The sequence below is a fragment of the Ursus maritimus genome, unplaced genomic scaffold (genome assembly GCF_017311325.1).
Source record: "Ursus maritimus isolate PB19 unplaced genomic scaffold, ASM1731132v1 scaffold_23, whole genome shotgun sequence".
Taxonomy (NCBI): Eukaryota; Metazoa; Chordata; class Mammalia; order Carnivora; family Ursidae; genus Ursus; species Ursus maritimus.
In genome coordinates, this window is record NW_024424786.1 from 17,005,547 (window position 1) to 17,033,297 (window position 27,751).

A 27,751-nucleotide genomic window follows, 5' to 3' on the forward strand; every position below is an offset into this window, starting at 1 on the left:
CCTATAACTCTGAAGGGCTAAATGGGTGGCTGGCTCCTCATTTGAATTCATCTTTACCATGTTCTCTTTCAAATGTTTTATCGAAAGAGTGCACCTGCAGTGTCTACCTTCTTTAATCTGGAATCCTTTGAAGAAACTGTCGGACTGAGGCAGAGAGCTTCAAAACTTTCACAGGAACCTTTACAGACAAGTCAAGAAAAGGCTTATTTTTTAAAATACTATGTTCACCCCCACTCAGATATTAAACACCAACACATGGAAAAGACTTTTTTTTTCCCCTAGCCAATTCTCAAAGACAATGGCCCCTCCTCTGACCTGAGAAATTTGGGGAAAGCTTGAAACAAGACAGAATGATACACTGCCTAAAACTATCCAGAAGCTGATTTACCTTGCTTCACATATTCAGGCAGTAAAATCTTCCAAATGTTCAGATTTGGGAGCATGTCATCCTCATTACACTTACATCACTTCTTATGTATAATATTTAGAGAAACCAGTACTCTTTCGTTTTCATTTTATATTTCAGCACATGTGCGCCACAAAACAAAGGAATCTGGTACTAAATGTCAGGAACCCTAACGGAAAACCTAAAAGGGACTGACACTGCCAAACGTTCCTGCTGGTGCTAGCTTGATTTTCGCTTAAAAAAAAAATCATGTGGGCTCATTTTGCATTTCCTAGACAGCAATCGCGTCTCCTGTCCCTTAAGCTGTGCAACTTGCAATGTTCTTTTTCAGGAATCTAGCTGGAAAACCTTTTAAAGTCTGCTGGCAATGAAAGGATTAAAAGCTGAGGAATTAAATAACTGTCTCCACCTCCCAGACACCAGAAGTCCAATTTACCAAAAGTTTCAAAGCAACAACTCATGACCTCCCTACCCGAGCTCGCTCGGCACAGCCTATGAGAAAGGAGCCCGTGATTTCCTCGTTTAAACAAGGATGCTCATTTTATTCACTAGCCCTAAGAAGATCGCCCGACCGCCTGGCCGGACTTTGGAACTCTCTTGCTCCAACTCCACCAAATTTCGCTCTCTCCTCCCTCTGCCGCACGGATCGAGGGATTTCTCAACTCACGCCCCTACTCTTTTATGCCCACCTCCGGTTACACATCGCCGTATCCCGGAGCGATGCCTACAAGCCTTCTCTGAAGCTTCTCCGCCACCGTTTTGAGAGGGATGCACAAAGTTCCACGTGCCTCTGTCCACACAGCGCCCCCCCTCCCGACGCACTTACACCTGAACTTGTCTCCAGCACTGCGGACACCCGCCTGGCACATTCTTTCGGAGAGAAAGGGCAGGACTTTTCTCTTGCGCCTCTGGCAAGGCGTAGAGCCTATATATGGTGGGGCGGGGGGCGCGGAATTCTCTACTTTGGATTGGTTTGTTTGTTTTAAATCTAGGGTGGGCAGTTGGGGGGGTGTCCTTCAGCAACTATGCGCACACACGCGCGCACACACACAGACACACACACATACACACACACTCGCCCTGCCCTCCCGGCTCACGACCGGCTCGTCTGGGCTACAGCTCCCCCTTCCTTCCTGGAGCACCAGCTCGCCTTACTCGCTCAGTCCCCCGTTGCCACCACCTTCGCCTCCGCTGCTGCCGCCGCTGCTGGCACTGCTGGAGCTGGCGCTCGCGGCCCCGGCCGGGCTCCGCTGGGCGCCTGTCTTTCTTTCTCTCTCTCTCTCTCCCCCAGCCCCGGATTGATTGATGACCACCGGCGGCCAATGGCTCTGACACCGCGCCATCCTCGCTCGAGCATCACAGCCCCACGCCCCCGACGTCAGCCTCGCGGGCGCATTGGCATCCCCGAGCCCTCAGAGCGGAGCCCGCGCCCGGAGCCGCCGCCGCCGCCGCCTCCCTGCTCTCTGCCCCGGAGCTGCCGGGCTGCTTTCCTGGAGCGGCGGAGAAAGGAAGGGAGGGAGCCAGCGAGCGTTGGAAGGGGGTGTGGAGGCCACGGATTTCCCCCCTCTGTAGAAATCTTTTCTTTCCCTTAAAGTTTTGTTTGTTTTTTCCACCCCGACCTGTTTGTGTTTGTTTGCAGCATCTAAATCAATTACACATTTTGCGTGACCCGCATTTGCACTTAATTTAGGGTATGTTGGGGGTCGGGGTTAGTAAATGTTCTATAAATCTACCCCACCGGGGCATCCTTAATTTCTTGTGGGTGGATTCTAACTCCCTCCCGGATCTCCAGAAAAATGCCCCCTTCATCTCCTAGGCCGCAAAACCCCGGAATTCAAAGGCTTTACAAAGATAACCCTGTTCCGTGTAAATAGCAAAGAAACTCATGCCTCTCTAAAGAAGAAATAGGGCGGCAACGGTTACTTTTTCTCCTCGCTCTTCCCCCCGCCGCCTTGCCCGGGTCGCCGGCTCGCTCCGCAGGCTGCGATCGTGAAGAGACCGGGGGCGGCAGGGGACAGCGAGGTTGGGGCACGGGGACAGGGTGAGAAAAAGCCCCGCGCGAGAGCTGCGCGCGCGCGGGCGGCCCCGGGGGCGGCCGCGCAGCGCAGCCCAAGCACAAAGCTGCGCGGCGCCTTCCCGGCCACCGCACCTCGCTCGGGCCGCCTCGGGCGCCCGGGGCTCGGGCCAACACAATGCACCCGGGCCTAGGCCGGGGCGGTTCGAACACATAACCCCGGGACTTTCTAGTAAACAGCTCGCCTAGCCCTCGTCCCCACCCCCATCCCCGCCGCCAGGCTTTCGCTGATGCCCCTCGCGGACACCCCCTTCACCCCTCCTAAGAAATGCCGGCGGAGAAGGGAGCTGGCGGTGGGGACCCTGAGAGGTCGGGGGCTGAGGACTGGGGGCCGGGGGGGAGGGGAGATGAGCAGAGGGGCGAAATGGGGAGTGGGAGGGAGACAGCTCCTGAAAAAGAATTTGCTTTCGCTCTAGGGTAGAAAATACGCCCTCCTCGGGTTCCGAATTGCCCGGGAAGCGCCCGCTCGTGCGAATGTCAGGAGCACCGGGGCAGCCGCGGTCCGCAGCCTCCGAGCCCCTCGCACGCGCCTCTGACAAGGCACCTCTCACCCGGGCTCCGCTTTGTGTGTGCATTTTTTTTCCCTTCCTCTCGCGCGCGGCACCGGGCGCCCGGCCGCCTCCTCCCCCTCCCCCGCCCTCCGCCTCCCTTCTCGGGGCGGATTACCTTTCCCGGGCTGCGCTCCGGGTCCCGGGGATGCCTTCAGCGCCCAAGGAGCCGGCGATCCATCGCTGAGCGGCCGGAGCCGGAGGGAGGCGCGCGGGGGGCGCGCGGGGGCGGCGAGGGGCGCGGGCGGGCCAGAACCTTCGACCCCGGAGGTCCCGCCGCGGGCTCGGGCTGGGGGCGGGGGGCGCGGCACAAGAGGGAGGCGGGGGGTAGGGGGAGAAAGGACCCGAACAGCCTCGATCTGGGGAGAGAGCGAGCGAGGGGGCGAGGAGAGGGAGCGAGGGCGCGGCGAGCCAGAGGGAGCGCGAGCGGTGCAGTGACAGGGACTGCCACTGGGGTCAAAGGAGCACAGCTCCAGGAAGCAGGGCGGCTGAGGCGCCGCTCCGTGCGCGCTCCCCGGCGGGACCCCGCGCCCCCGCGCGCCCCTCCTGTAGCCCCGGCCCGCTCGAACCCCCACCGGCGTCCCGAGGCCCCGGGGTTGCGAGAGGAGGAGGGAGCTGAGGGCGAGGCCGTCAGCCTGCTGGTGCTCTCGGGTCAAGCAGGCAGCAGGAAGCTGAGCCGCAAGTTCATCATCAGGAGTGTGATCAGTGTAAAAATGATAGGGGACTGGGGAGGGGGTCGGCTGCGGAGCCCCAGAAAAATAAAGGGAGTTTTCCCTCCAAATGGGCGTCTTCTGCAAAGAGAACACCCAAGCCCCCCTATCCACCGACCTGCCTGGCGCTGTCTGGAGTCCTGGCACAGCGCCAGGGCCCCTAGCTCGCCGCGGGGGTAAGGGGAGCGGCTTGGGCACGGGGCTCAAACCAAGGAAGGCGACCCTGGGTCCCCTCCCATCTGCTGAGCTTAGGCTTTCCTGGGGGAGAGCTCTGCTCTCTTTCCTCAAGCCTTTCAACTAGCCAGATACACACACACGCACACACACACACACCTTTCTCTCTGCAATGTTGTTCCTGAGAAAGAAAAGGCCAACCCAGCTGATAATTTTTTTCACTTCCACGAATTAAGGCAGGTTCAGAATAGGGGGGTGAGGAGGGGCAAAGACTTTGTTTCCATTTTTGTCTTGGGAGCACATATCCCCTCCCCCCCCAAAAAAAGCACTTCAAGAACATTTTAAAAATCAAAGTTGGTCCTCTGTTTTCTGCTACTTTGGATAACGGGGAAAAAGACTTTCAGAATTGTATGCAAACAACATAAGGAAAGGAAAAGCTGCTGAAATGCCAGAAGACAGAAGACAAGGAAAAGAAACCTTTTAGAAAACTTGGTTGGTGGGGCTGTCTGTAAAAGATGAGGTGGCCCTGTGATGTTATGCCATTGTCAGAGCTGAAGGATTTGGACTGCAACCAGATCTAATTCCTTTCCAGGAGTCCGACTCAAAGATCTAGGCATTCTCCAAAGGGAAATCCAATGGATGTGTGTGAGAGAAAGAAGTGTGCTAAGTATACTATTTGACAACTGACTAAACATCCTGGCTGAAATTATATCCCCTAAAAATAAAAAGGAGCCATTTCAACGTGGTCTGTGGCCTCTGTGCTGAGACTAATTGGTTTCCAGGGTCTGGGGAGGAAGGGAGAGAGGCTGGTAGGAGCCCCTATAAAAAAAGATCAAACGGAATTCGCTTGAAAATATTTCCCTTTTACAATGGGCTTTCCTGGCACTTGAATTTTAAGTAACCTATCTCTTATGCCTGAGCTGAAATGAAGGGAGAGATGGTGTTGCTAATAAATGTATTTTGTTGTACAGTACGCCCAGAGTGTCAGGACTTGTCAAATGTTCTGAGATCAAGAGGACAGCGATTCTCCTTGCCCAGCACAAATCACAGCAAGTGGCATTGACATTAAAGATGGCAAAGATGGGGCGGGGGGTGGGGGGAGCACCTTTAAATTTTGTTTTTGTTTTCCACCCTAGCAGCAAACACTGACTAGAATTTTGTTGCTGAACAAATGCTTGGTTTTGTTTCCCTTCTGTGAGTTAGCAGTGCACTCCTCTTATCTAAATGATTTGATTTTTTTGACTGATTTGGGCTGATTTAATCAGTTAAAAAAAAAAGGAAAAAAAAGCACAAGCCAAATAATTTCTGTGGTTTTCTTCCTTTTTAAAAAAATAACTGGTAGTCAATCAAAACTGCCAAACTTAAATTCGTACATGAACCTGAATCTATGTGTGCACACGGGTAATAACTAATAATGTGTTCTACTTAGTGCCACATCTTATGGGGTATATAATGCTATACAAAACAAGTGAGTGATCCTTTACGAAGTCGATGAAAATGTGTATATCATTTTACTGAGTGGGAAAAAATTAAGGCAGAAAAAGCTGCTTGAAATTGTAACTTGTAGTGTAGGAAGAAGTCAACCTCTTCTGTGTCCTGATCAATTATCCACAGGGAGAAGTAGTGACCAAGCTGTGTTAGGGCTATGAATTTTTATTTCTATTAGGTTACCAAAATAAAGAAGCCAGAGAAATAGAAGTAAATTTAAATAATAAGTCAGGAGCAAAAGAGACGCACTTTTCAAATAATTCTCATTACATGGATTTGAACATATGGTTTTGTTAAGTCATATTCTCCATCAATATAGCTACCTACACTAAAAGCTTGTTTTAAAATGATTGGATGTGAACCATGTCTGTCCCCTGACATCAGCTTTGAAACATCGAGCCTTGTTATAGCAAATTTGAAATGCTATAGGCTGGGACTTTTTTTTTTTTTTTTAGCATAAGTGAGCCTATAAGCTTCATTTTTTTGTCATTGTTAATTCCAATTTTTATTGTTTATAATGGAAAACAAAAGAAGGCTAAAAATAAAATACGAAGTTTATGATTGCCTTTATGCAAATATTACAAATTTTTCCCTTTAATGGAATGTAAATTTGGACCCTTTCTCCAGTGATTTCATCGAAGGAACTGGCAAATATGCTTCCTGATAGCCTGCTGCAATATCTTTTAAAATATCTTTTCAGAATGCATTTAGGGAAGAAAATGAGAGAGTGGAGCGTGGGAGAACTTTGGGTAGAAGCTTGGAAAGTGGATGCTACTTCCCTTGAAAGCTTAATACTTTATTTGGCATTGGTTCTCATTCTTCCTATGAGGACAAGTTTTCCAATGCTTCAGGGACACAGGTATAACTTAAAACTTGGTTCAATCCTGTGGTTCTTCTTCAGAAAAAATTCTATTGAAACTGTTGCATTCCACTGAATAATTTTATTGAAATTATATACATCAATCTAACTCTATGAACAAACAGCAACTATTTTGCTGCTTTTTTCTTTAAGTTTTTTGCATCTTTACCATTTTCCAGCAAAACTTAAGATTATAGCTTATCAGAAATCAGAGCCTGCTAATAGAACTACTATAATGGTGCAATTAATTCAAAAAAATCTGAGCCAACAAATATCCTTATTTTATTCTTAATTCCTACAGTTTTTACATTTTTTGACTTGTTTCAAATGTTTTTTGCTATAAACTCTTCAAGTTTAAGAACTATGCCTTTATTCCTTTGTGCCCTTTGTTCTTATGTGCTGTGTACATAGTAGAAACTTGGAAATATTTATTAAATGACTGTATAGGCCAATAAATGAGAGAGTGAGTAAGAGAGGGCATGAGTGAAAGAGACAACTGAACAATCAAGGAAATCCATACCAGATATGCAAGAACGGAAGTGATGTCATGAGACCAGTGTCAGAGGATAAGAGCTAAGAACTCGTGCTGTTCAAACAGTCCATTGAAAGGGGTTTGTTAATATCTATAGAAACATGAAGTAATACATAAGACTTTCAGAAATTGATTTTCTCATAGAGAAACTGAAGATTATCATGTATCACACCTAGTTAAAGATAGCCTTTTTAAAAAACACAGTAAGATGCAAAAACAACAACAACAACAAAAATCCCTGAGTAAAATTTGTATTTTAAAAATTTACAGAGATAATGTACCAAGATATAGTTTCAAAAGAAATTTATGTGATTAACCTGATTTTTTGATAGATCTTTTTTGAAGTTCTCAAATATATAATGTGTTTTGTCATTTGTTTTTAAAATTCCCTTTGGTGAAACAATAAAAATGTTTATGACCGAGAAAGATTCAGGAGACACTGGAACGGAAGAAATTTTGCTTCATAAAATAAATTTTTAAGACATTATCTTAGAAAGGCTAAGCTTTACCAGCAGCTTAAATAATAAACATGGAAGGAGTGGAAAACTTAAAATTCTTCAAAACTCACTAACTCTTACCATACTTACTAGCCAATATCTAACATATATCAACAACTCAGACAGGTATTATTTATGCAATAATAATTTTAAAAATTAATTTTAAAAATCTGACAAGATACCAAGCCTGTGTTAGTGTGTTTTACATTTTAACAGATTTTCATGATTTCTGTTATCAATTAATATTTGCCAGTTTTTTCCCCATATCATTATCGCAATTCTGGAAAAATGGTAGAATTCAGTGGTACTTGGGCCAGGCTTGTCATGGTGGAAGAGCATTCTCATTGAAGTAAAAGGAAAAGTAATCTCTTTTGAAAGATGGGCATGTGGAAAACCCATAATAACTTGATTAAAGAAAATGTATGTGGAGGTTTTCAATTTTAATAATTCAATTTGACAAGCTAGTGTAAGATAGATCAGTAGTTTGAGTAAGCAATACATAATGTAATTTTCCATCTTAGTAAAAATAAATGAATGAATACATTTTTTAAAAACTGAGTTTGAGAGACAAGCAGAATCTAAAACCCATCTCTCTCTGTATTATTAATGTAATGGTTTGATTATTCAATAAATATTTTTTAATCTTCGCTCTAGGCAGAATACTTATGCCATGCTGATGGTCTAAAGATGCAAAAAGCAGAGTTTTCCTCCACATTACAAAGTACATAATCTCATGGGCATGAGCAGTCTGATGTTAAATAATCATACACATAAATACAAATTATATCAATGAAAAGAAGAGGTACCTGGTGCAAAACACACACACACACACACACACACACACACACACACACAACAAACAAACAAATAAAAAACAATAACAAAAAAACAAGACCAAAACCAAAACATCCAATAAGACATTTTCTCCTCTGAGGTTGAGTGAAGAAGCCGTTGGGGGGGGGGGATGCTGAGTGAGGAATCGCATGGTGCCTGTGAGAAGGGTCTGGATCTGGATCTGTACACAGAGGCCAGAACCAAAGGGTCAGGCTAAAAACATTTGAAGGTCACAGCTAAGGCCCTGTTCAAGATGTTTGACTTCATCCTGAGGGCAACTGGAAGCTGTTTACGAATCTTAAGTAGAAAGGCTAACATGATTAGATTTGTGTTTTGAAAAGGTCGCTTTTCCCCCAGCGTGGAGAATGGATTTTAGGGGGCGAAAGTGAACATTGGGATGCCATTTAGGGGTTCTTGCTGGCATTGGGTTGAAGATGATGGTAGCTTTCAGCAGCCTGATGGTTTGGAGGAGACAAGACATGGAGAGACATGAATGGATTCAAGATATTTGAGTAAATTTTACATAATAAAAATAAAGATTTCTAGAATATTGAAATAGTGGTATGGTATTCCCTAGCCAGAGAGGCTGAGAGCCATACTTACCTAACGACCTTTTTTTTAACCTAACATTTTTCTAACACACAGATCCTAAAATTTTATCTCCCATTCAGTATCCCACACCTACTTCTGGCTCACACGTCTGGACTTGTTCTTATTTCAAGTGAAGCATAAATGCAGGAGGTAAGTGTATTTCCACTTTCCTATAAAGATTTTAGATGCTACATCACTTCCATGTATGTCCTCATTGGAAGTAGTTCACTTATATTTAAAACAATATTCTAAGAGAGTCTTCACAGTGGCTGTTTTTTAAGTGAAATCTTCAAAGAAACAGATATGCTTTCAGAGGAAATGCACAGACACTGACTACAAGTAAGAATACTGTTCTTTCGGCATGGGATTATTCCATGTGGACCCAATCAATCTTCCCAAACCAATTGTAAGAAAGATATTTTAGTCTCTGGATTTCTTACTGGAATAAGCTACGTCACTATGGCTCTGCTGGGCAACTCAGACTTCTAAGAAAAGATGAAACGGAAATGCAGCAAATACAAACATTTCAGGACTTCTATAATGGCAACTATGTTTTCTAACTTCACCCCTTTCTTAGCGTTTCTACATTTTGAAAGTTCCATCCATTTCTTCTGTTCTCCTGATTCTCCATAATGACCACCTATAAACAAAGTCAAGTCTGCGCACAAGAGAACAGTTGAAGAGCCAAGATGTAGAGCACATGGTTTTACTAGAAGCTAAAATAAAAGGAAGGTTGACTGGAGGGTAGTTTTAAAAAACCACAGCACTATATCAAAATCCCTATTTCATGCTAAGAACAGAAGGAACTGTAAAAAGATTATTTTATCATTTTCAATTTTTATTCCTTTGTCTCTTCATTGTTTTGTGAAAATTTGGAAAATACAGACAAGCAAAAGGAAAAAGTTAAAAATTAGCTGTGATTTAATCATTCAGAGATATCCACTATAAACATTTTGTTATATAGCTTTTCAGTCAAGTGTCGTTTACAAAAAGGGAATAAAATTGGGAATGCAGTTAAGTGTATTGAGTGGTAGTTGAGAGAAAAACCAAGATTGGAATCCCACCTCTGGCTCTTACTACCTGTGTGACCTTGAGTAAGTTGCTTAAACCCTCTGTCTTGGTTTCCTCATTTGTGAAAAGGAGATATTAAATATACCTACTTCATAGAGTTGTTACAAGAATTACATGTGTTAATATTTTTTCAAGCACTTAGATTAATTCCTGATACATATCAAGCAATGATTATAAGCTTTGTACCCCATTTCTAAATCTTTTTAATACATTAATACATAGTCATAAATAAATTAAACCCAGAAGTACGTGAAGAAGTAAAAGTCCTCCTTTTTCTCCCTCATACCCCATCATCTATGTAACTTATTCTTTCAAAGGAATAGAATACTGTGAATATCTCTCCATGTCATTAAACATCTTTCTATGGCTCGCTCTATAATACTAGAACTTTCATTAAAAGAATAATGTGTGTTATAAGTTCAGAATACCCTACAGTCCATATTCCATCTCAGAATACTACACATATATTATAATTATAGAGATTACTTTAGAATATATTCCCTTAAGGATTCAGTAGGAATAAACCATATTAAGAAAATTCTTCTGCTATTCTTACGTATGGGAATGATTGAATTGATCTTTGAAAGACCAAAATACTTAGAGTTTTATTTTCAGTTTATTAATTCCCTTTTTTTTGAAGCCTGAGCAGTATTCTAAAAAAGTAAAATTAAGGATTTTATCCTTTGCAAGCTGCAGTTTTGGGTTATTTATGCTGTTGAAATTCATAAGCAAAACAAATAAACTGATAGTTCGTAGAGAAGTGATGACCAATTGAAATCTGAACTTTACCATCCGTGGTTGATCTAACACTTCCTTGCATACTTCGGAGTTGTCTAGAATATATAATGGGGGGCGCCTGGGTAGCACAGCGGTTAAGCGTCTGCCTTCAGCTCAGGGCGTGATCCCCGCGTTCTGGGATCGAGTCCCACATCAGGCTCCTCCGCTAGGAGCCTGCTTCTTCCTCTCCCACTCCCCCTGCTTGTGTTCCCTCTCTCGCTGACTGTCTCTATCTCTGCCGAATAAATAAATAAAAAATCTTAAAAAATATATATATATATAATGGGTCATAATCTCTAGCATTCATTTGCCAATGGGAGGTTCACGATGTGATGGCAGGAACATGGGAACGTTGTTAGGGGAATTTAAGGGAGGGGAGATAAAAGAATTCTTTGGTACTTGGCAGCTCTTTGGCAAATTGGAGAGCTGCTGCTTTTCCACCAGCTGGGATACGAAAGATATGGAGGTGTATACGGCCAGTGTTTATTTTATCGTAAGATCTTCACATCAAAATTAAATAGTCTGTGGTAATCCTCAACCTTCACCATACACACAGGCTAATCTAGTTAAACAAATATGAGTGTGTTTGAGTGCTAAGGAGTTGGCCTGGTGGATTCTAAGATTTTCATTTTAGAAAAGTCTGTAGTAAGAAAAAAATGTGTCCTACAGCAGCCATTATCTGGTATCTGAATTTGCTGTTGGCAAACGGGTCCTTGCATGTCTTTGAGGCATATGGAAATTGATGATGAAAGTGTCTAGTGTAACTAGAAATATAATTTGATGAAAACTGGAGCAGTGAACTGTGAGAACTGTTAAACCAGTGTCATCAAACAGTGCTTCGAAAATAATGAAACAGAACTACTAGCCCTTTATGAGTAATATTGGGTAAAAATGAGAAAAGCACATGGTATATACAAAAAGTTGAAATATATGAGGTAATGCTCTTTTTAATTACTATTATTACAAAGACCACTCCAAAAGTCTACAGCCAGACTCCTTTCCATTTATCTCTAAGTAGACAATGACATCACGTCTCCTCTAAATTATTCAGACTCAGGGGATGGAATTGGCTCATTCAATAGGGAATGCCATGTTTGGTGTTGGCACGGTACTTAAAGCCTCTCTCCACATTATCCCCAAACTGAAAAGCACATTTGATGGTGGCCAAATGATTAAAAAAATTTCCCTCTAGACTTTAAGCATTCAGAAAACCATGAAGAACAAAAATAGAACTGCACCATAAGGTATAAGCATAAAACGTCATAGAAGAGGAAAACTTAAAAAGTAAAAAAACGCTCCAGTCATCTGAAGGCTAGCAGTTCGTGAAGTCATTAGAAGTCATTCCATACGGGCTGAGCTTGAGAAAAAGTCAGAGGTTGCTTTGTTCTTGGCTCTGAGTGAAATCAAAACCTACCCAGATTCTATACAGAGGCAACTGCGGTCCGCCTTTTTCTTGCTTGGTCCATGCCGCTGAACACACGTAAATGACTTATGTTCAGAAAAGTCTGTGATTCTGTTCATATTAATCCATGTGTCAGGCTGGCAAAATGCCTAAGCACAATCAAAGAGAGGGGGGTCGAAGCCTGCCTTTTCAAACAGGCTAGAAAATTTGTACCAAAAGATCACAGGGCGACAGAGACAGCTGGAAAACTTGGAGCTGGGGCTGATTTTTGTGCCAGTGTTACACCTAATGCAAGGGGAATGCAGATGCTAGATGGGGAGCTATGTATGTTGTTCAGTTCCAGGCACTGGACTGGCACAGACGTCAAGTGTAACATTTTAAAGGTGATATCGTATTGTAAGGTAACACGAAACCCCTTGCTGTTGCAAAGAATACCTCCGAATCCAGGACGAGTTGCTAATAAAATAAGGTAAACACATACAAAGAATAAACAGGGAGCCAAAGCTTCCAGAAAACTACTCAATGGAAAGGTGTTTCCCTAATGTCTCTTAGTGATCTTCGGAAAATAGTACTACCAAGTGTTTTTACGTACGTAGAATTTTCTGCCGGACGGTTTAAAATGCTCGGGCTACACGGGGTTTTCAAATCAAGGGTTCTAGGACATTTGCGCTTCTAAAAGGAATGTGTATGATTTTTCTTGGGTTTTGTACTGGTTTTCTCCATAATGGAGAATAAAAAACCAAGGTAGTAGATGTAATTCTCTGTGTCATCTCTATTTGAACAGACCTTTTCATTCGAGGTGCTATTCAATATAATTTTGTTCAGATGAAGTGTGTCTTCCACAACTGAAACGTTGTGTATAAAATGGAGATCATTGAAAGTTTTATTGAGATGTGTTGAGGGTCTCCGGGGTCCATGCTGATTCGGGTTGTGTTTTCAGACTCCGAACTCTGTGGCCTTTTACAGGCATGAAGAAAAGCAAGACCAAAACAGTTCTCACAACACAGCCGGTGGTCACAAAGAACAGCCCATGGAGATGTCTGTCACTGGAAAAAGCAGCCTCTGGAAGAGAACCAAAAGAGGGAAAGAGGTGGAAATGGAGAGAGAGAGAGAGAGAGCGTGCAAGGGAGAGAGAGAATGAGGAGAGATTGAGAGACAGATTGAGAGCAGATAAAATATAATATTTGAACACTGAACGATAAAAATTAAATCCTAAAAAAAATCAGTAGCTGGAATCACAAGCATTTATTTTCCTCCTGTGTTTTCTCTCTAAGAACTCCATTAACAAAAGAGTTTGAAAGTATAGGTGGTCAACAACACAATGACATTAAAAAAGATAATCTGCTAGGACGTCTGCCATCTTAGAGAAATTGGCTAATTGGTTCCAGGGGAAGGGATGGAATAGTCCTAGAAACAGCAGACTTAGTCTCTTGCTTCGTTGTTTATTTTAATGTTTTTCATCTTTAGTAAAGCGTCATCGTATTTGACCTACTAATATCATTTGCTGCTTTTCTAACTTGCTTTTTTGACACCAATGTGCTCTTACGTTAAAATTCTTTTCTTTGCAGGGTGGTATTTTGTTGTCCACCTGATAATATGTAATGGAACATGCGTTATTATTTAAAATGTGCACACAGGCCCTGAAGCTTTTTTAAAAAAGGGTGAAAATACTCTCAGCACATATATACATAAACCCATGTATCCCTAATGTGTAAATTCTTCAAACAAGCCTGGTTAAGATAAAATCATAAGCTAATATGTAGCTAGGCTGCTGTCCTGCCATTCTCTCACCACTTTTTTCTTTCTTTCTTTTTTCTTTCCTGATTTTCCAAATAAACAGCAGGCCCTAAGGGCTCTTTGAGCTCACTAGAGTGTTTAGCACCAGCAATCACTGGTTCATGTAGCTTATCTTTTCCTGGTATTTCTATGTGATTTAATAGGTCCAGCCTGGCCGGGGGAATGAAAACTTCTGGGTCTGTTTCTGGAAGCACTGCACCGCTCATTGCCATCTGTGATAAACCAAATAACCTTTCTCTGCTTCAGCTATTTTTTTAATAATCATGTCTGTTTTGCAGCAATGCAGTGAACCTTGATAAAATAGTTGGAGTTGTTCACCAGTGAAGCAAATCCATCTTCTGAGTCACGCAGGTGTGTCTAGTAATTAATTAATGAATAAGTACCAACCTCTTGATGGTAATATTAATTAAATATCCAACATTAAAGTGGCACTTAATTGCCAAGGGATTAATAAAACAGATCTTTACTGTACCAGATTGGGATTCTTTAGTGATAAGTAATAGAATCTGACCCTGGCTAAGATCAGCACGAGAGAGTTTATTGAAAAGTAACGGGATTACATCAATCAGGAGGCTTGGGGTGGTGGATTACATTTTCTGAAAATGACTGCTCCAATATATATTCTATCTCATGTGCTCCTCTTACAATGTGATGTTGACTATACTCTGTCTATGTTCTTTCCCCTTGAACACGGGTGTACATTTACAGTGCTTCAGTCAAGTGCCGAGGTGACACCGCATGACTTGGGCTAGCTCATAAAAAGAGATAGCGCATGGTTCTTTCTTGAGGTGTGTATCTTTGGATCCTTGAGCTGTAAGAAGTCTGGCTACCCTAAATTCACCGTGCTGGATAGACCATATCAAGATTTCGCAAGATGACTAAGGAGCCCCAACAGTTCCCAGCTGTTCCAGTCTTCTCTGACCAGGTGCCAGACATGTGAGCAAGCCTTCAAGCCCTACCATTAAACCACCCCAGGCAAAAATGAGTAGCGGAGAAGCAAGCTGTCCTTGCTGGGGCCTGCCCAGACTGCAGAGTCATGAGCGGAATAGATGTCGTTGTTGTTTTAAACTACTAAATTGGGGAGGATTGTAAAATAGCCATAGCGACTGGAACACTAGGGCAGGAAGCAGAAACCAAGGGGAGAAGATAGAGCTGGGAACCAGGAGCTAGAGAACTACCTTGTGGCATTAGTCCTGTGGTCGTGGTACTGCCACTAGGATGACTCACTCCAAATGTGTTCAATCCCGGGTCACTTGCTTAAGAGTCAAAGTCCTGGAGAGTCTATCTACGGACCAGGCTGAGGCGGTAGTTCACCTCCTGCCTGTATCTGAACAATGCAGGAAAGATTTGGTAAATAGAGCCCCCCAGCAGCTGCTGTGACCTCCCAGTGGGAAGGCAGACACCTGGATTTATCATACCCATCAAGACTATGGTGCGGAGAAATTTCCTAAAAGAAATTGGAGTGTTTTTCAGAAGGGCAAACGGCTGACAGAAAGCCAAAAAACAGTAAGTTGACTCAGACCACATTTCATTCTACTTAAATAAACACTTTTTCCTATAGTTACCGTATCCTTGAATACAAATTAATTGCAAGTAAAATGCATATTTTGTCTGCTAATGGTGTTATTGAATAAAGTCATTGAAATGGTCTTTGAGATGAAGCAATTCAACCGGTTAAAAGATATTAGATATTATGCTGCTCCCTCTCTGTCTTCACCAGCCTCCTTCCTTCCTTCCTTCTTCTCCCCTTCCCTCCTTCCTACCCTTCCTCCCTCTCTTTTTTCTTTTCTTTTCCTTTTTCTTTTTTTCTTTTTCTTTTCTCCTCTCCTTTCCTTTCTTTCCTTCCCTTCCCTTTCCCCTTCTTTTCCCTTTCCTTTCCCCTTCCTTCCTTCTTTCCTTCCTTCCTTCCTTTTTCCTTCCTTTCTTTCTTTCTTCCATGATCTTTAATAATTTAGTATTTAGCTCCCAGTCTACAAAATATTCACAAACATAAGACAAGGGATTGTAGATTATAAAAATACTCAGAGCTGCCTTAAACCATTTTTATGGAACAAGATGGAGGAATAGACAAATAATAAATTGATAAAATACTAAAATTTTCCGAAGCCACTGTTTCTCAAACTATAGTTCTTTTTCACTTCAATCTGTTTCAAATACAGTGGCTCAACACACACACACACACACACACACACACACACACACACACAATTACTTCTATCATTTCCAATCAAATAAGCTGCTCAATTTCTTGAAAATAGTAAGACTCACTGATTGTTCAGCTGGATCAGGGGTTTACTTGACTGAATTGAAAGGCCATTGATCCAGTGGCCCCATGGATAGAAAACCTAAAAGATAATTTTCCCTTACTGTCATTGTTCATTCAAGTTTTAATTTGTTTTAGTTATTTAACAAGAAACATTGTTCTCTTTTAAACAATAGTGCAGCAGTGGAAAAAAATGATTTTTCATCATTGAGATTTCTCTGTGGTTTTTAAACAGGAGAAATAAACACATTCTTTAAACCAAGATGCCTTCTTTTCTGTAGAAAAGATATCTGTAGAAGACATAGAATTTCCACCAAAATTTAAAGCAAATTGCATGTATTTTAGACACAATATGTACTGAAATAATACATCATTGCTAAGATAGTTTATTATCAGTTTCTGGAACATGCATGGAATAGATAAGGGAATACAACAAAATGTGTAGAATTCAAGCCAAGCTTGGGAGTCTTACATAGCTTCAGACTTTATTGGTAAAATAATTAGATGGATGGATAGATAGATGGATAGATAGATCTCAGAAAGTGAAAGTTTCTAAATTTTTTTTAAAAGATTTTATTTATTTGACAGAGAGAGAGAGAGAGACAGCCAACGAGAGAGGGAACGCAGGCAGGGGGAGTGGGAGAGGAAGAAGCAGGCTCCCAGCAGCGGAGCCTGATGTGGGGCTTGATTCCAGGACTCTGGGATCACGCCCTGAGCCGAAGGCAGACACTTAATGACTGAGCCACCCAGGCGCCCCGAGAGTTTCTAAATTCTATTTTGAGGTGTAAATGCTTTCTTTCCTCCTTCTTTCTCTCCTTCCCCCCTCCCACCTCTTTTGGTTCTTTTTAGTTTGATCTGGCCAGTGAAATCTAGTGAAATCAGAAAAGTAGCCTCAGTGTGAAAAAGGAGTGTAAAAACGAAAAGACCAGCCTCTGCACCCAATCTCTTACTGTTGTTCTTTCAGTATTCTGTGAAAGTAAGGTTTCTGAACATCAGCCCAATTGACATTCAGGCTGGAAAATTCTTCAAGTTTTTATTATTATTATTATTATTATTATTATTATTATTATTTTAAGATTGTATTTATTTTATTTATTTTTATTTTTTTATTTTATTTTTTTTATTATTTATTTATTCGACAGAGACAGAGACAGCCAGCGAGAGAGGGAACACAAGCAGGGGGAGTGGGAGAGGAAGAAGCAGGCTCATAGCGGAGGAGCCTGATGTGGGGCTCGATCCCAGGACGCTGGGATCACGCCCTGAGCCGAAGGCAGACGCTTAACCGCTGTGCCACCCAGGCGCCCCTAAGATTTTATTTATTTTAGAGAGAGAGGCAAGAGAGCTTGTGAGCTGGGAGAGGGGCAGAAGGAGAGGGAGAAGGAGAGGTAGAGAAGCCGGCTCCACACTGAGTGTGGAGCCTGAGCTCAGGTCCCAGGGCCCTGAGATCATGACCTGAGCCACAGTCAAGAGTCTGACTCTTAACCAACTGAGCCACCAGGCACCCCTGGGCTGGAAAATTCTTTCCTGCAGGAGCTGGCTTGTACATTGTAGAATGTTCAGCAGCACCTCTGGCTTCTGCCCACTGTATGCTAGTAGATAGCACTTGAGTCTTTTTTTTTTTTTTTTAGTCGTGGTAAAATATACATGACATAACATTTATCATTTTAATCATTTTAAAGTATACACGGCAGTGACATTAAGGACATTTATATTGTCGTGCAACCACTGCCAGCATCTCTCTCCAGAACTTTTCCATCTTCCCAAATTGAAACTTCATCCTTATCAAACAATAACTTGCCTTTCCCACCTCCCCCGAGCCCCTGGTAACCTCCATTCTACTTTCTATTCCTGTGAATTTGACTACTCTAGGTGCTTTACGTCAGTGAAATCATACAATATTTGTTTTTTTACGACCAGCTTATTTCACTGAGTGTAATGTCTTCAAACTTTATTTCTGCTACACCATGCCCGAATGTCCTTCCTTTTTAGGGCTGAATAATATTCCATTTGATGATATACCACATTTGTTTATTCATTCATCTGTCAATTGACACTTAGTTTGCATTCACCTTTTGTCTATTGGGAGTAATACTGAGTGTACAAATATCTGAGTTTCTGCTTTCAGTTCTTCTGAGTATATAGACGGAAGTGGAATTACTGGATCAAATGTCTCTAGACATCATCATCAAATGTCCCTTGAGGGACAAAATCACCCCTGATTAAGAACTGCTTGCCTCAGGGAAAAGACTTCTTTGAACAAAGGTATTTCCACAGAGCTGAATTGTGAAATTTGCAGTTTAAAAGGAACATTACAAGCCATCATGATGTTGCATGAATCATCTCTGTCTCATCGCTGAGACTTATATTTGGCCCCCAGTGGTGCTCGGAACTCAGTCAGCCATAAGACTACCTCAGACTTGCCCTATCAGTTCTCTCCTTACTCTCTTTTAGTCCACTGGTGCCTTCCCATCATGCTGAAAACATAGTCATGACTCTATATCCTGTATCTTCCACGTGTTATTCACCCTCAAACATCTTAATAGAGTAATCTATAAAACCTCAACTCCCATTTATTCTTTAATCAGTTAACATCTGAAACTGCTTTGAATACAATCACCTAATTGCTAGATTCAATCACGTTTTCTCTTATCTTTATTCAAGACAAAGTCTTAGCAATATCCAGTGTAACCTGACCTAACACTCCAGTGGGTCATTTATTCAACGAGTCTTTATTGCACTGGCTATGTATCACCGTGTAACAAAAAATGTCACTGGCCTTTGCCTCTGGTTCCTGGAGGGTAACCTCTAAACCCTTAGAGTTTCCCAAGGAATGAGGTGTACCTTTGCTCTTCATGGTGTACCCCTCAGATCACACTTGAAAGTATGCTTGGAAGTAGGCCCCTAGATAGTTTATTCTAATGAAATGGGCCAAGATGGGGGCTGGCTATGCTAGAAAGACCAACCGTGCGATTAGACTTTGGGGCTTTGAGCCACATGAGATAAGCCTGACCCCTGAGGAAGTGGGTAAGGCTGGAGATTGAGTCATATGGGTAATGATTGAACCAATCTTGCTTTTATAATGAAATTCTGATTTAAAAAAATCTGGATACTGACGTTCAGGTGATCTTCCAAGGCAAATACTCTGCGTATTGACCCACAGTGGTGTGCAGCAAGGGTAACGTGCATCCTGAGGACAAGGCAGCTTCACAGTTGGAACCTTCTCTGATATCGTTCTCTATGCCTCTCCTTTGCGCTTGTTCTGATTTGTATCCTTTTGCTATAGTGAAACTATGATCATTAAGTCCAGTACTTGTAATCATTAAGGTACATGAAGTACCTTCCTGAGTTTCATGAGTTGCTCCAATGAATTTTCAAACCCGAAGGGGTAATGGGAAACTGAATTTGTGGCCAGCTGGTCAAAAGAGAAGGGAGCCTGAGGACTCCTCAATGTGTGGCAGGTGTCTGAAGTGAGGGCCGTCTTATGGAGGACTGTGCCCTTCACCTGTGAAGTTTGGCTTAACTCTAGGTAGTTGATGTCAGAAATCATTCAAGTCACTTTGAGAGACTCTTCAATACCATGTCAAACAAAACATTGATTCCTAGTCTCATGGAACTTAGAATAGAGAGGGATATAGAGACATTGAAATATAACCGGAAAACCAAACATAGAAACTCCTCTGGGTAGAAACAAGTTAAATTTCCAAAGACTGTTTATAAGTCTGTTTGTTTTTAAGTCCAAAATGATGCCATACAAGTGATGAACATATGCACATCAACTCATGTTAGGTTTCACTTTGTTTCCATCATAATCCTATGCCACTAATTAGCAGTTTTCCTCATCCTCACTGCTTGTATATTCATTGGACATAATGAGATTAATAACGCTCATAAAACACCTCGAAATTAAGCACAAACATAGCGAGCACTCAAGAACTAAGAAAAATGAAAACAGGATGACGAAGATTAAAATGACTGTACATGACCAGCTCTGTCTTCAGTCGTTGGTGAACAGAGCTGACTTGGCTTTGCTCCAGAGCAGAGCTTTATTCCTACAATGTCTGTGAATTTCTTACCTTGGACTTCACAAAGAGAGGCTATGCATACAAACATATATCTGGATAAATAAGTGGCTCATAGATGGAAGTTTAGAGAAGGTTTCTCAGTGACTTGAAGGTTAAGTAAAAATTAGTCAGAGTGGGGAGAAGTACCATGGAAGGAAGGAAGAAGTTTTAACAGGTACAGAGATCCTGAGGTAGGAATGAGTTTGGCACTGTGGAGACAAAGGAGAGTCTATGGAGGGAGTGTGTCTGGGAATGAGGAAGCAATTAAGCAAAGGGGTTCACCTCAGCAAGTCGGCACCGAGGCTCAGGTATCAGAGGGTGGTGATGGGCAGCATGTTTGGGTAAATACTATGGCTAATACTGGGAAACATGCCAAACCCGTCACACCACTGGGGTGGGAGCCTACTGAATACAGGCGTGTGTGCGTGTGTGCGCGCATGCTTGCCTGCTTGCTTGTGTGAATGAATGACTTAGAGCTATAATAATTTGAGGGTGATAATAGGGAGACATCTGACTTGAATTAAATCAGGAGCTGTATGAATACTTTCCATGAATTATTTTATTTAATATTTAATAGCGACACTATGAGACAGGTGTTATTATTGTGAATCCATTTTAAACAAGAGAAAGGAGTAAGGTTACATGATTAGACTGGGATTTGAACTCGAGCAATGTGGCTTCAGAGCCCTCTCTGCTAACTTGGTTCTAAAAACCATCCCCACATCAGCACGTACCACAGTGGAGAGGCGTTCTCTTTCCCAGTGCACAGTGGACCAGTTGTGAAAATAAGGCTGTGGCTGGATTTCCACACATGGGCCTCGAGTCAACAGGGGCTATGAATTGCTCCCACAGCCAGCCCTGAACCAGGCATCCACACTTGGGACTAGCAAGGTAGGCGATGAAACCTCAGTTTCCTTAGAGTTTCCTTAGAAGACTGGGCTTTGTTCAAGTGAAGATTTGGCTCATAGAGGGATACTGGGATATTAATGCCAAGGGCTCTGAATTTCAGTTCATGGCTGGTATAGTCTACAATATCCCAGTTCTATGACGTCATCCAACTCATCATGGCTCTTCATTTCCTTCGTAGGCAGCTCCCATCCTGACCCCTCTGTATGCAAGTGGAAGATCCTCGAAACGGATTTCATTTCTTTTCAGTTGGTATCAGTCCAGCATCAAAACTGTCCAAATTGAGCCTTCTCAAAGTTACTGAACTGTATTTCCCCCAATTCTCCAGTGTTGCTGTAGTGCCAGGCTTGCTGATCGTCCTATTGTCCCCGAACTTCTTGTGTCTTCTCATGCGAGTGCACACTTGGTGAGAAATAGTCTTCCCCATTTTATTACACTTTTATTTTTATCTATTTGTTTTAAAGATATTTATTCATTTATTTACTTATTTTATTTATTTATTTGACAGAGAAAGAGAATGAGGGAGAGAGCATGAGCCAGGAGGAAAGGCAGAAGGAGAGGGAGAAGCAGACTCCTTGCTGAGCAGGGGCTCGATCCAGGAACCTTGTGACCATGACCTGTGCCGAAAGCAGCCGCTCACAGACTGACACCCCTTACTCCACTTTTTTTTTTTAAAGATTTTATTTATTTATTTCATAGAGAGAGACAGCCAGCGAGAGAGGGAACACAAGCAGGGGGAGTGGGAGAGGAGAAGCAGGCTCATAGCGGAGGAGCCTGATGTGGAGCTCGATCCCATAACGCTGGGATCACGCCCTGAGCCGAAGGCAGACGCTTAACGACTGCGCCACCCAGGCGCCCCCTTACTCCACTTTTAAAGAGCATTTCTACATCCATGAAGCTATCCCTTGAAAGTCACTGCCTCTCTAGATCGGCCATTGTCTGTGTGAAGAAGTTTTTGCACGCAGTTATATTTGTGGTTTATTATATTCTGCTCCAATTTTTCCCTGAATGTTTGGTGCAGACACACACATTTACATGTGACAAACTCCCGGTGAGCAGAGAGGAGATTTTAGGTGGTTCTACAGATGTAGCAATGAATAGTGTCATGTCACATTGTCAGAAATGTATTTCCTCTTTGATTCTTTTTCGGTAATTGGAATTAGGACAAGTAAAAGAATCTGGTTTTTTACCAAATGTATATTTACCACCTGTATATCTCACACACCTCCGTACATAGAGGTGAAAATCCCTTAGTATCTGTATAGAATATAGTAAAACATTACATTGTATTTATTTTCATAAATATAAATACAAGGCAAGTAATAGAAATAAGCCATGCCCTATAATAATGCACTTTTAAAAACTGATAGATTTAAATTAAAATATAAGTAAACCTTAAAATTGAGTAAATAGTAGTACGGTCTGTATGTAAAGTTGTCACCATGAAGCATTTAATTCACCAGGTAAGGATATTCTTCAGAAGAAAGAATGGACGTTGGGAAGAGCATTGATGTGGATATGGAGAAATCTTGGCTCTGGCAATGAGAGCTGAAGAGGAGAAGTTCAGGAGTCAAGTCACCTGGTTCTCCCACGTGTTAGCTGCGTAAACTCGGATGATTACTTCGACTTTCAGGCAGTACTGTCTAATAGAACGTTCTGTGATGTTGTTTTTAATGTTCTATAATTTGAAGTGAACACTATACTAGCCACTATCGAGCACTTGAAATTTGGCCTGTGCAACAGAGGGACTGAGTTTTAGCTTTTATTTAAATTAATTTAGTTGTAATAGCAACATGCAGCTAGTGGCTACTTATCACACAGTCCAGCTCCAAGACTCAGTTTTCTCCTCTGTCAGATAAAGATAATAATAACACTTGCCTCAGGGGATAGTTTGAAAATTAAATGAGATAATGTAGATGACATACATAGCTTAGTACTTGGCACAGAAAAAAAAATCACTTTAGCAATATATTTAACTAGCTTTATTAGTAACTTGTTTCACATCTCTGAAATTCAGTTGTTGCTTGTATTTTAATTTAATGGTGTCTAAGATCATCTGAGTACTGATGTACCCGGTTCAGATCTGCCCCAAGACCCCAGTGTAGGAGCCTCCCTAAGTAGGAGCAAAGGAGAGCTTTGGTTGGGGTGGATTTTTTTAAATCTGATTAGAACTCAGTTTCAAATTTCTTGGAGCTGTGAAAGTTTAAATGTCTAAGACAATTAAAGAAAATGCAGGATGACTGCGTGAAACTCTGAGTAAATTAAAAATATTGCTTTCTACGAAAAGCTTCTAAGTTGGATGTCAACTTTGTTGACTTGATTATGCAGTGTGTTGAAGTTTCTGATATTCTAATCCGACAGTGTCAGAGAGCCTCCCTCCCTTAAGAATAATGAGAGTTGCCATTTATTGAGAGCTTCCGGTGTGCCTAGCACCTGCCCAGGGATTATTGCTTATTCTACGACAATCCTACACTCAGGTGCTGTTATCCCTACTGTAAAGGTCAGGAAATGAGCCTTGGGGAGATCAGATGAGTCATCCGAGGTCCTACACCTAAAGTAGAAGCCGGCCTCACCTGGTTCTAAAGCTTTCTGACTTTTCCCGACAGCACATTGCATCTCTGCAGGCACAGCTAATGAAGTTATAATAGTTATGTGATATAATAATAATGTGCAATCCTTATATGAGCCAATTAGCTTATAGTTTGCTTTCATCTGAATCTGTATAATTCTTCAGAGTTCTTTTCCAAAGCTGAGGCCAAGGATTCTGATTTTATTTGCGTGGTTTAGAGGGTTCTGCTATGAAGGCTAGAAAAGAAATTACTAATATATAGCTAAGTTAACATTTGTTGGCAATTAATCAGAATCGGGGATCTAAGTGCTTTACTTGAGAAATCACATTTAATCTTCTTAACCCAATCTGATACCTGCCATTCTTATACCTATTTTATTGACAAGTAAACTGAGCACAGAGGGCAAACAACTTATCGAAGATCACCCACATGCTAGTAAGATCTGGAGCCCAGCAGCACGACACCAGCTTGCAGGGTAGTGCCTGTGTGAGGTCTGAGCGGTGGTCAGTACTTGCTCACGTGTGCTGGACTCGGGCTTCTCCAGCAGCTTATCATAACCTGAGTCTTGCTGTGTCACCCGTAATACTTTTCTTCTCTGTGCCTCTCCTTCTCCAGCTGACCTTTTGTGCCACTCAACTCCAATTCCTTTTCTCTGCTTATTTTTACTATCGGGATACTTATGTAACATTAGGAAGTGTGTGAGTTTTCTGCCAAGAAGGAAAAAAGAAAGTCTTTATTGACAGGAATAGTGAACTTTCAAAGCACCTGGAATAGAAAACTGTGTTAATTCAAAAAGTAAAAAAACTCAAATCTCAATTCCTTCTTCATTTTGCTGCTATAGTTTTGAAGCAGTAGCGGAAAGATAAGCTAGGTTGTTCTGAAGCTGCAGTATTTTATTTTCAGTGAAGAGAGTTTGGTTAAAAAAAATCTATATAACTTTCTGCTTCTCGAAAAACTGCAGTTCTTAGGACTACAATATTTAAGGATATTAATGAGAATTAATATTAATGAGAAATAGCCAAGGGAAACACTAAACATTGAGGGGAAAAATACATTTTCTGTGTCAAGAAAAAGATATTTCTGTGTTGTAAGTGGGCCAAATTATGAGAATTATTCACAGAATCTTTTTTTTATAGCACTTACCAGAGCAGTTAGGATAATCTATGCTCTATTGCATCATGTGGTACTTTCAGGATTTGGCATTTAAGTAGGATAGACGCTAAATTGAAAATATCCTCTTGTCGAAAAGAAAGAGAGAGAATTCTATGAGAGGTTTTTCACCTGTCCGAGGTTATCAGAAGTTGTAATTCAAGAAAAAAAAATGTAAAGACATAGGTTGCCCAATAGATTAATACTACTTAGTATTAATATTAGTATTAATTCTACTTAGTGAAATTTCGGCCCCGATAGTGGGGCTTCCGTTTGACAGGCAAAGGAGTGACATATTTTGACGATGACAATCATAAGGATCCACGGTAAAGGCATTCAAATTGTTCTTAGAATTTGTACAGAATATGTAACATTTGTGGAATTTGTACAGAATACGTACAGAGTGTGCAAAACCCCAGCTAAGATTAATCAATAGTTTCTTTTCTTCCATGGCAGCCAGACTAGAGGTGATGGAACACAGTCGGATGCTGTATACTGAACTCTATCATTTGTACGTTTATATGAGAATTTATACTCACTCCAGCAACTGCTTTGGGCACATGCTCTGAGGTTCTATAAACTGTAAGTCTCCGCGTTTCTGCAAGCTATGAGCTTTCACCAGGGAGGAAATAATATATAATAGGCAATATGAATCATATTTTTATCTGGTGTCAACATTACAGGAAATGTGTTGATTTCAGTAGGGTAAACCATATGAAGTTGTCAATATTTGACTGTTTTTGAATTACAAAATGATGATTTTATACAGTTCAACCTAATATTTTAAAACGTGAGTAAACCACAAGGCAAAGATATTTTTAGATTCTAACACTAATGGGAGCTGCACTGGAATTTGCTTCAGTTTACAGAAGCTGTGGCAATTTGGACACTTTTACTTCAGCATTGTATTTGAAGATGATGGGCTGAGCAATAAACAGAATTGAAAGCGTTCTCTGACATTCTTAAACATTGTATCAGACTTGTTCACCATAGAAGACACTTTGAAAATTGTCATAGACCCAAACAAACAAGGCATAAATAGATAATGCAAAACATCTAGTGATTGGGTTGAGTGCTTTCTGTGTTAACCTGAATAGCAAGTAAACCGCAAAGAGAAACATGGGTAGCTTCCCCTCCTAGGAAACTCTACAGCGGTACGAAGGGTCTCCTGCGTATATACTAATAATTAGGGTAGTTAAAACAAGGAAGAAAAAGTACACCGTACATTAGGAATTCTTGGTCCCTTGATTTTGGTGGATGGGATTCACTTTATCATTCAAACTATAGAGACACCTCTCCAAGAGTGAAAATGAAGGGACTCACCACTAGTATCGCTACTAGATATCAGAGGTCATCTAGTTCCCAGAAAGAACAATTAGCAAACCAGCAAGTTAGCCCCCTCCCCATTTTTTATCTGGGAATATTTCAAACCTACAGAGAAATTGCAAAGCAGTGCAATGATTTTCCATACACTCACCTCCATTCACCGATTGTTACTGTTTTGTTTCCTCTCTCTCTCACTTTCTCTGCCCCTCCATTGTTCTATCCAGTCTGACATCCGTAAATAAGCCAAGATCTATTTTAAGGTTGTTTCCAGGATTTTTTTTTAAAGATTTTTATTTATTTGACAAAGAGAGACAGCGACAGAGGGAACACAAGCAGGGGGAGTGGGAGAGGGAGAAGCAGGCTTCCCGCTGAGCAGGGAGCCCGACGCAGGACTCGATCCCAGGACCCTGGGATCATGACCTGAAACGAAGGAAGACGCTTAACGACTGAGTCACCCAGGCACCCCTGGCTGTTTTCAGGATTTTTGAACGCGCTTCATCTCAGGGGTGGATCTCTCCCTTTCTCCAGTTTCACCAACGTGTCAAAGATTCATAGATTCATTTCTGTCTTTGGAAACTACCAGCTTACCTCAGGAATTCACTCCTAATCCAGCTCACTCCATACCACAGAGTTCTAAAGTTCATTCCTTCAAGAGAGAGGAAGCAGAGATGGTAATTTTATCATTTACCCACAGGGCATGTAGGTGACAGCGATATATTCACTTGGTGCCTTCAGCAACAAAACAAATCAATTTAAAGGGGGAGGGATTATACTGCCTTCCTCCTCTCAAGGCAAAGTCTAACTTTCACAGCAAAATCCTGTGGGGAATTTACATGTGCTTCTCACCTGATCGCATGCCTCTCCTGGAATAACCTGTTAATGGATCTATCTCCCTGCCTCCAGGTTTTCCCTCTACTCTAACTCGTCCCTCACAAGCCACCAGTCAACCTTCTGGATCCTCTGATCATGTCACTCCCCTGGCCAGAAATTGTCACTGATGTCTTATGTCCAACAGGATAGATTTCAAACATCTTCACCTGAGACTGGTATTCCCCTGGTGGGACTTGGTATGGCTGTATCTGCTGTTGAAATGTTGCAATACTTCCATACCAGTTGGTAAAGAGAAATCTTCTACTTACCAACTCTATAAATTACCTAATGATCCAGACCAGCAGCTGTGGCAGAGAGTACTGGGGCTTGGGAATGGCGCTGGTGTGAAGGTGTGTGGCCGGTGGTGATCGCTTAGGGACTTAGGTAGTGGAGGTGACGCCCATGCAGCTGCTATCCACTCATAACCAAGCTATCATCCTTGTTTTAGGTCTTACCTTCAGATCATGCATCCAGTCCCTTAAAAATAAATACATAGATAAGAAGTCTCCCATGCATCAAATAGGGGAACCCTCTTGTACTCTTAGTGGGAGCGTGAACTGGTGCAGCCACTCGGGCAAACAGTATGGGGGTTCTTCAGAAAGTTAGAAATAGAGCTACCCTGTGATCCAGGGATTGCACTACTAAGTATTTACCCAAAGAATACAAAAATACTAATCTAAAGGGATACATGTACCTTGATGTTTATAGCAGCATTATCTACAAGAGCCAGATTATGAAAACAGCCCAAGTGTCCGTTGACTGATGAATGGATAGAAGAAGGAAATCTTGCCATTTGCAATGACGTGGATGGAACTAGAGGGTATTGTACTAAGTGAAATAAGTCAG

The 27,751-nt window shown here is 41.9% G+C and overlaps 1 protein-coding gene across 2 annotated transcripts in view; it reads right to left on the reverse strand.

The window, feature by feature from the left end:
- The window catches only part of MPPED2 (metallophosphoesterase domain containing 2), a 170,410-nt gene extending 167,160 nt beyond the window's left edge, over nucleotides 1-3,250 (reverse strand). The window contains exon 1 of one of the 2 annotated variants that reach the window (XM_040638909.1): nucleotides 3,147-3,250. The gene's annotated coding sequence lies outside the window, so the exon portion shown is untranslated. Of the gene's footprint in view, nucleotides 1-1,561; nucleotides 1,927-3,146 lie in introns of those variants that run through there. The other variant, XM_040638910.1, reaches the window with a different exon arrangement.
- Nucleotides 3,251-27,751: the final 24,501 nt, after the last annotated feature.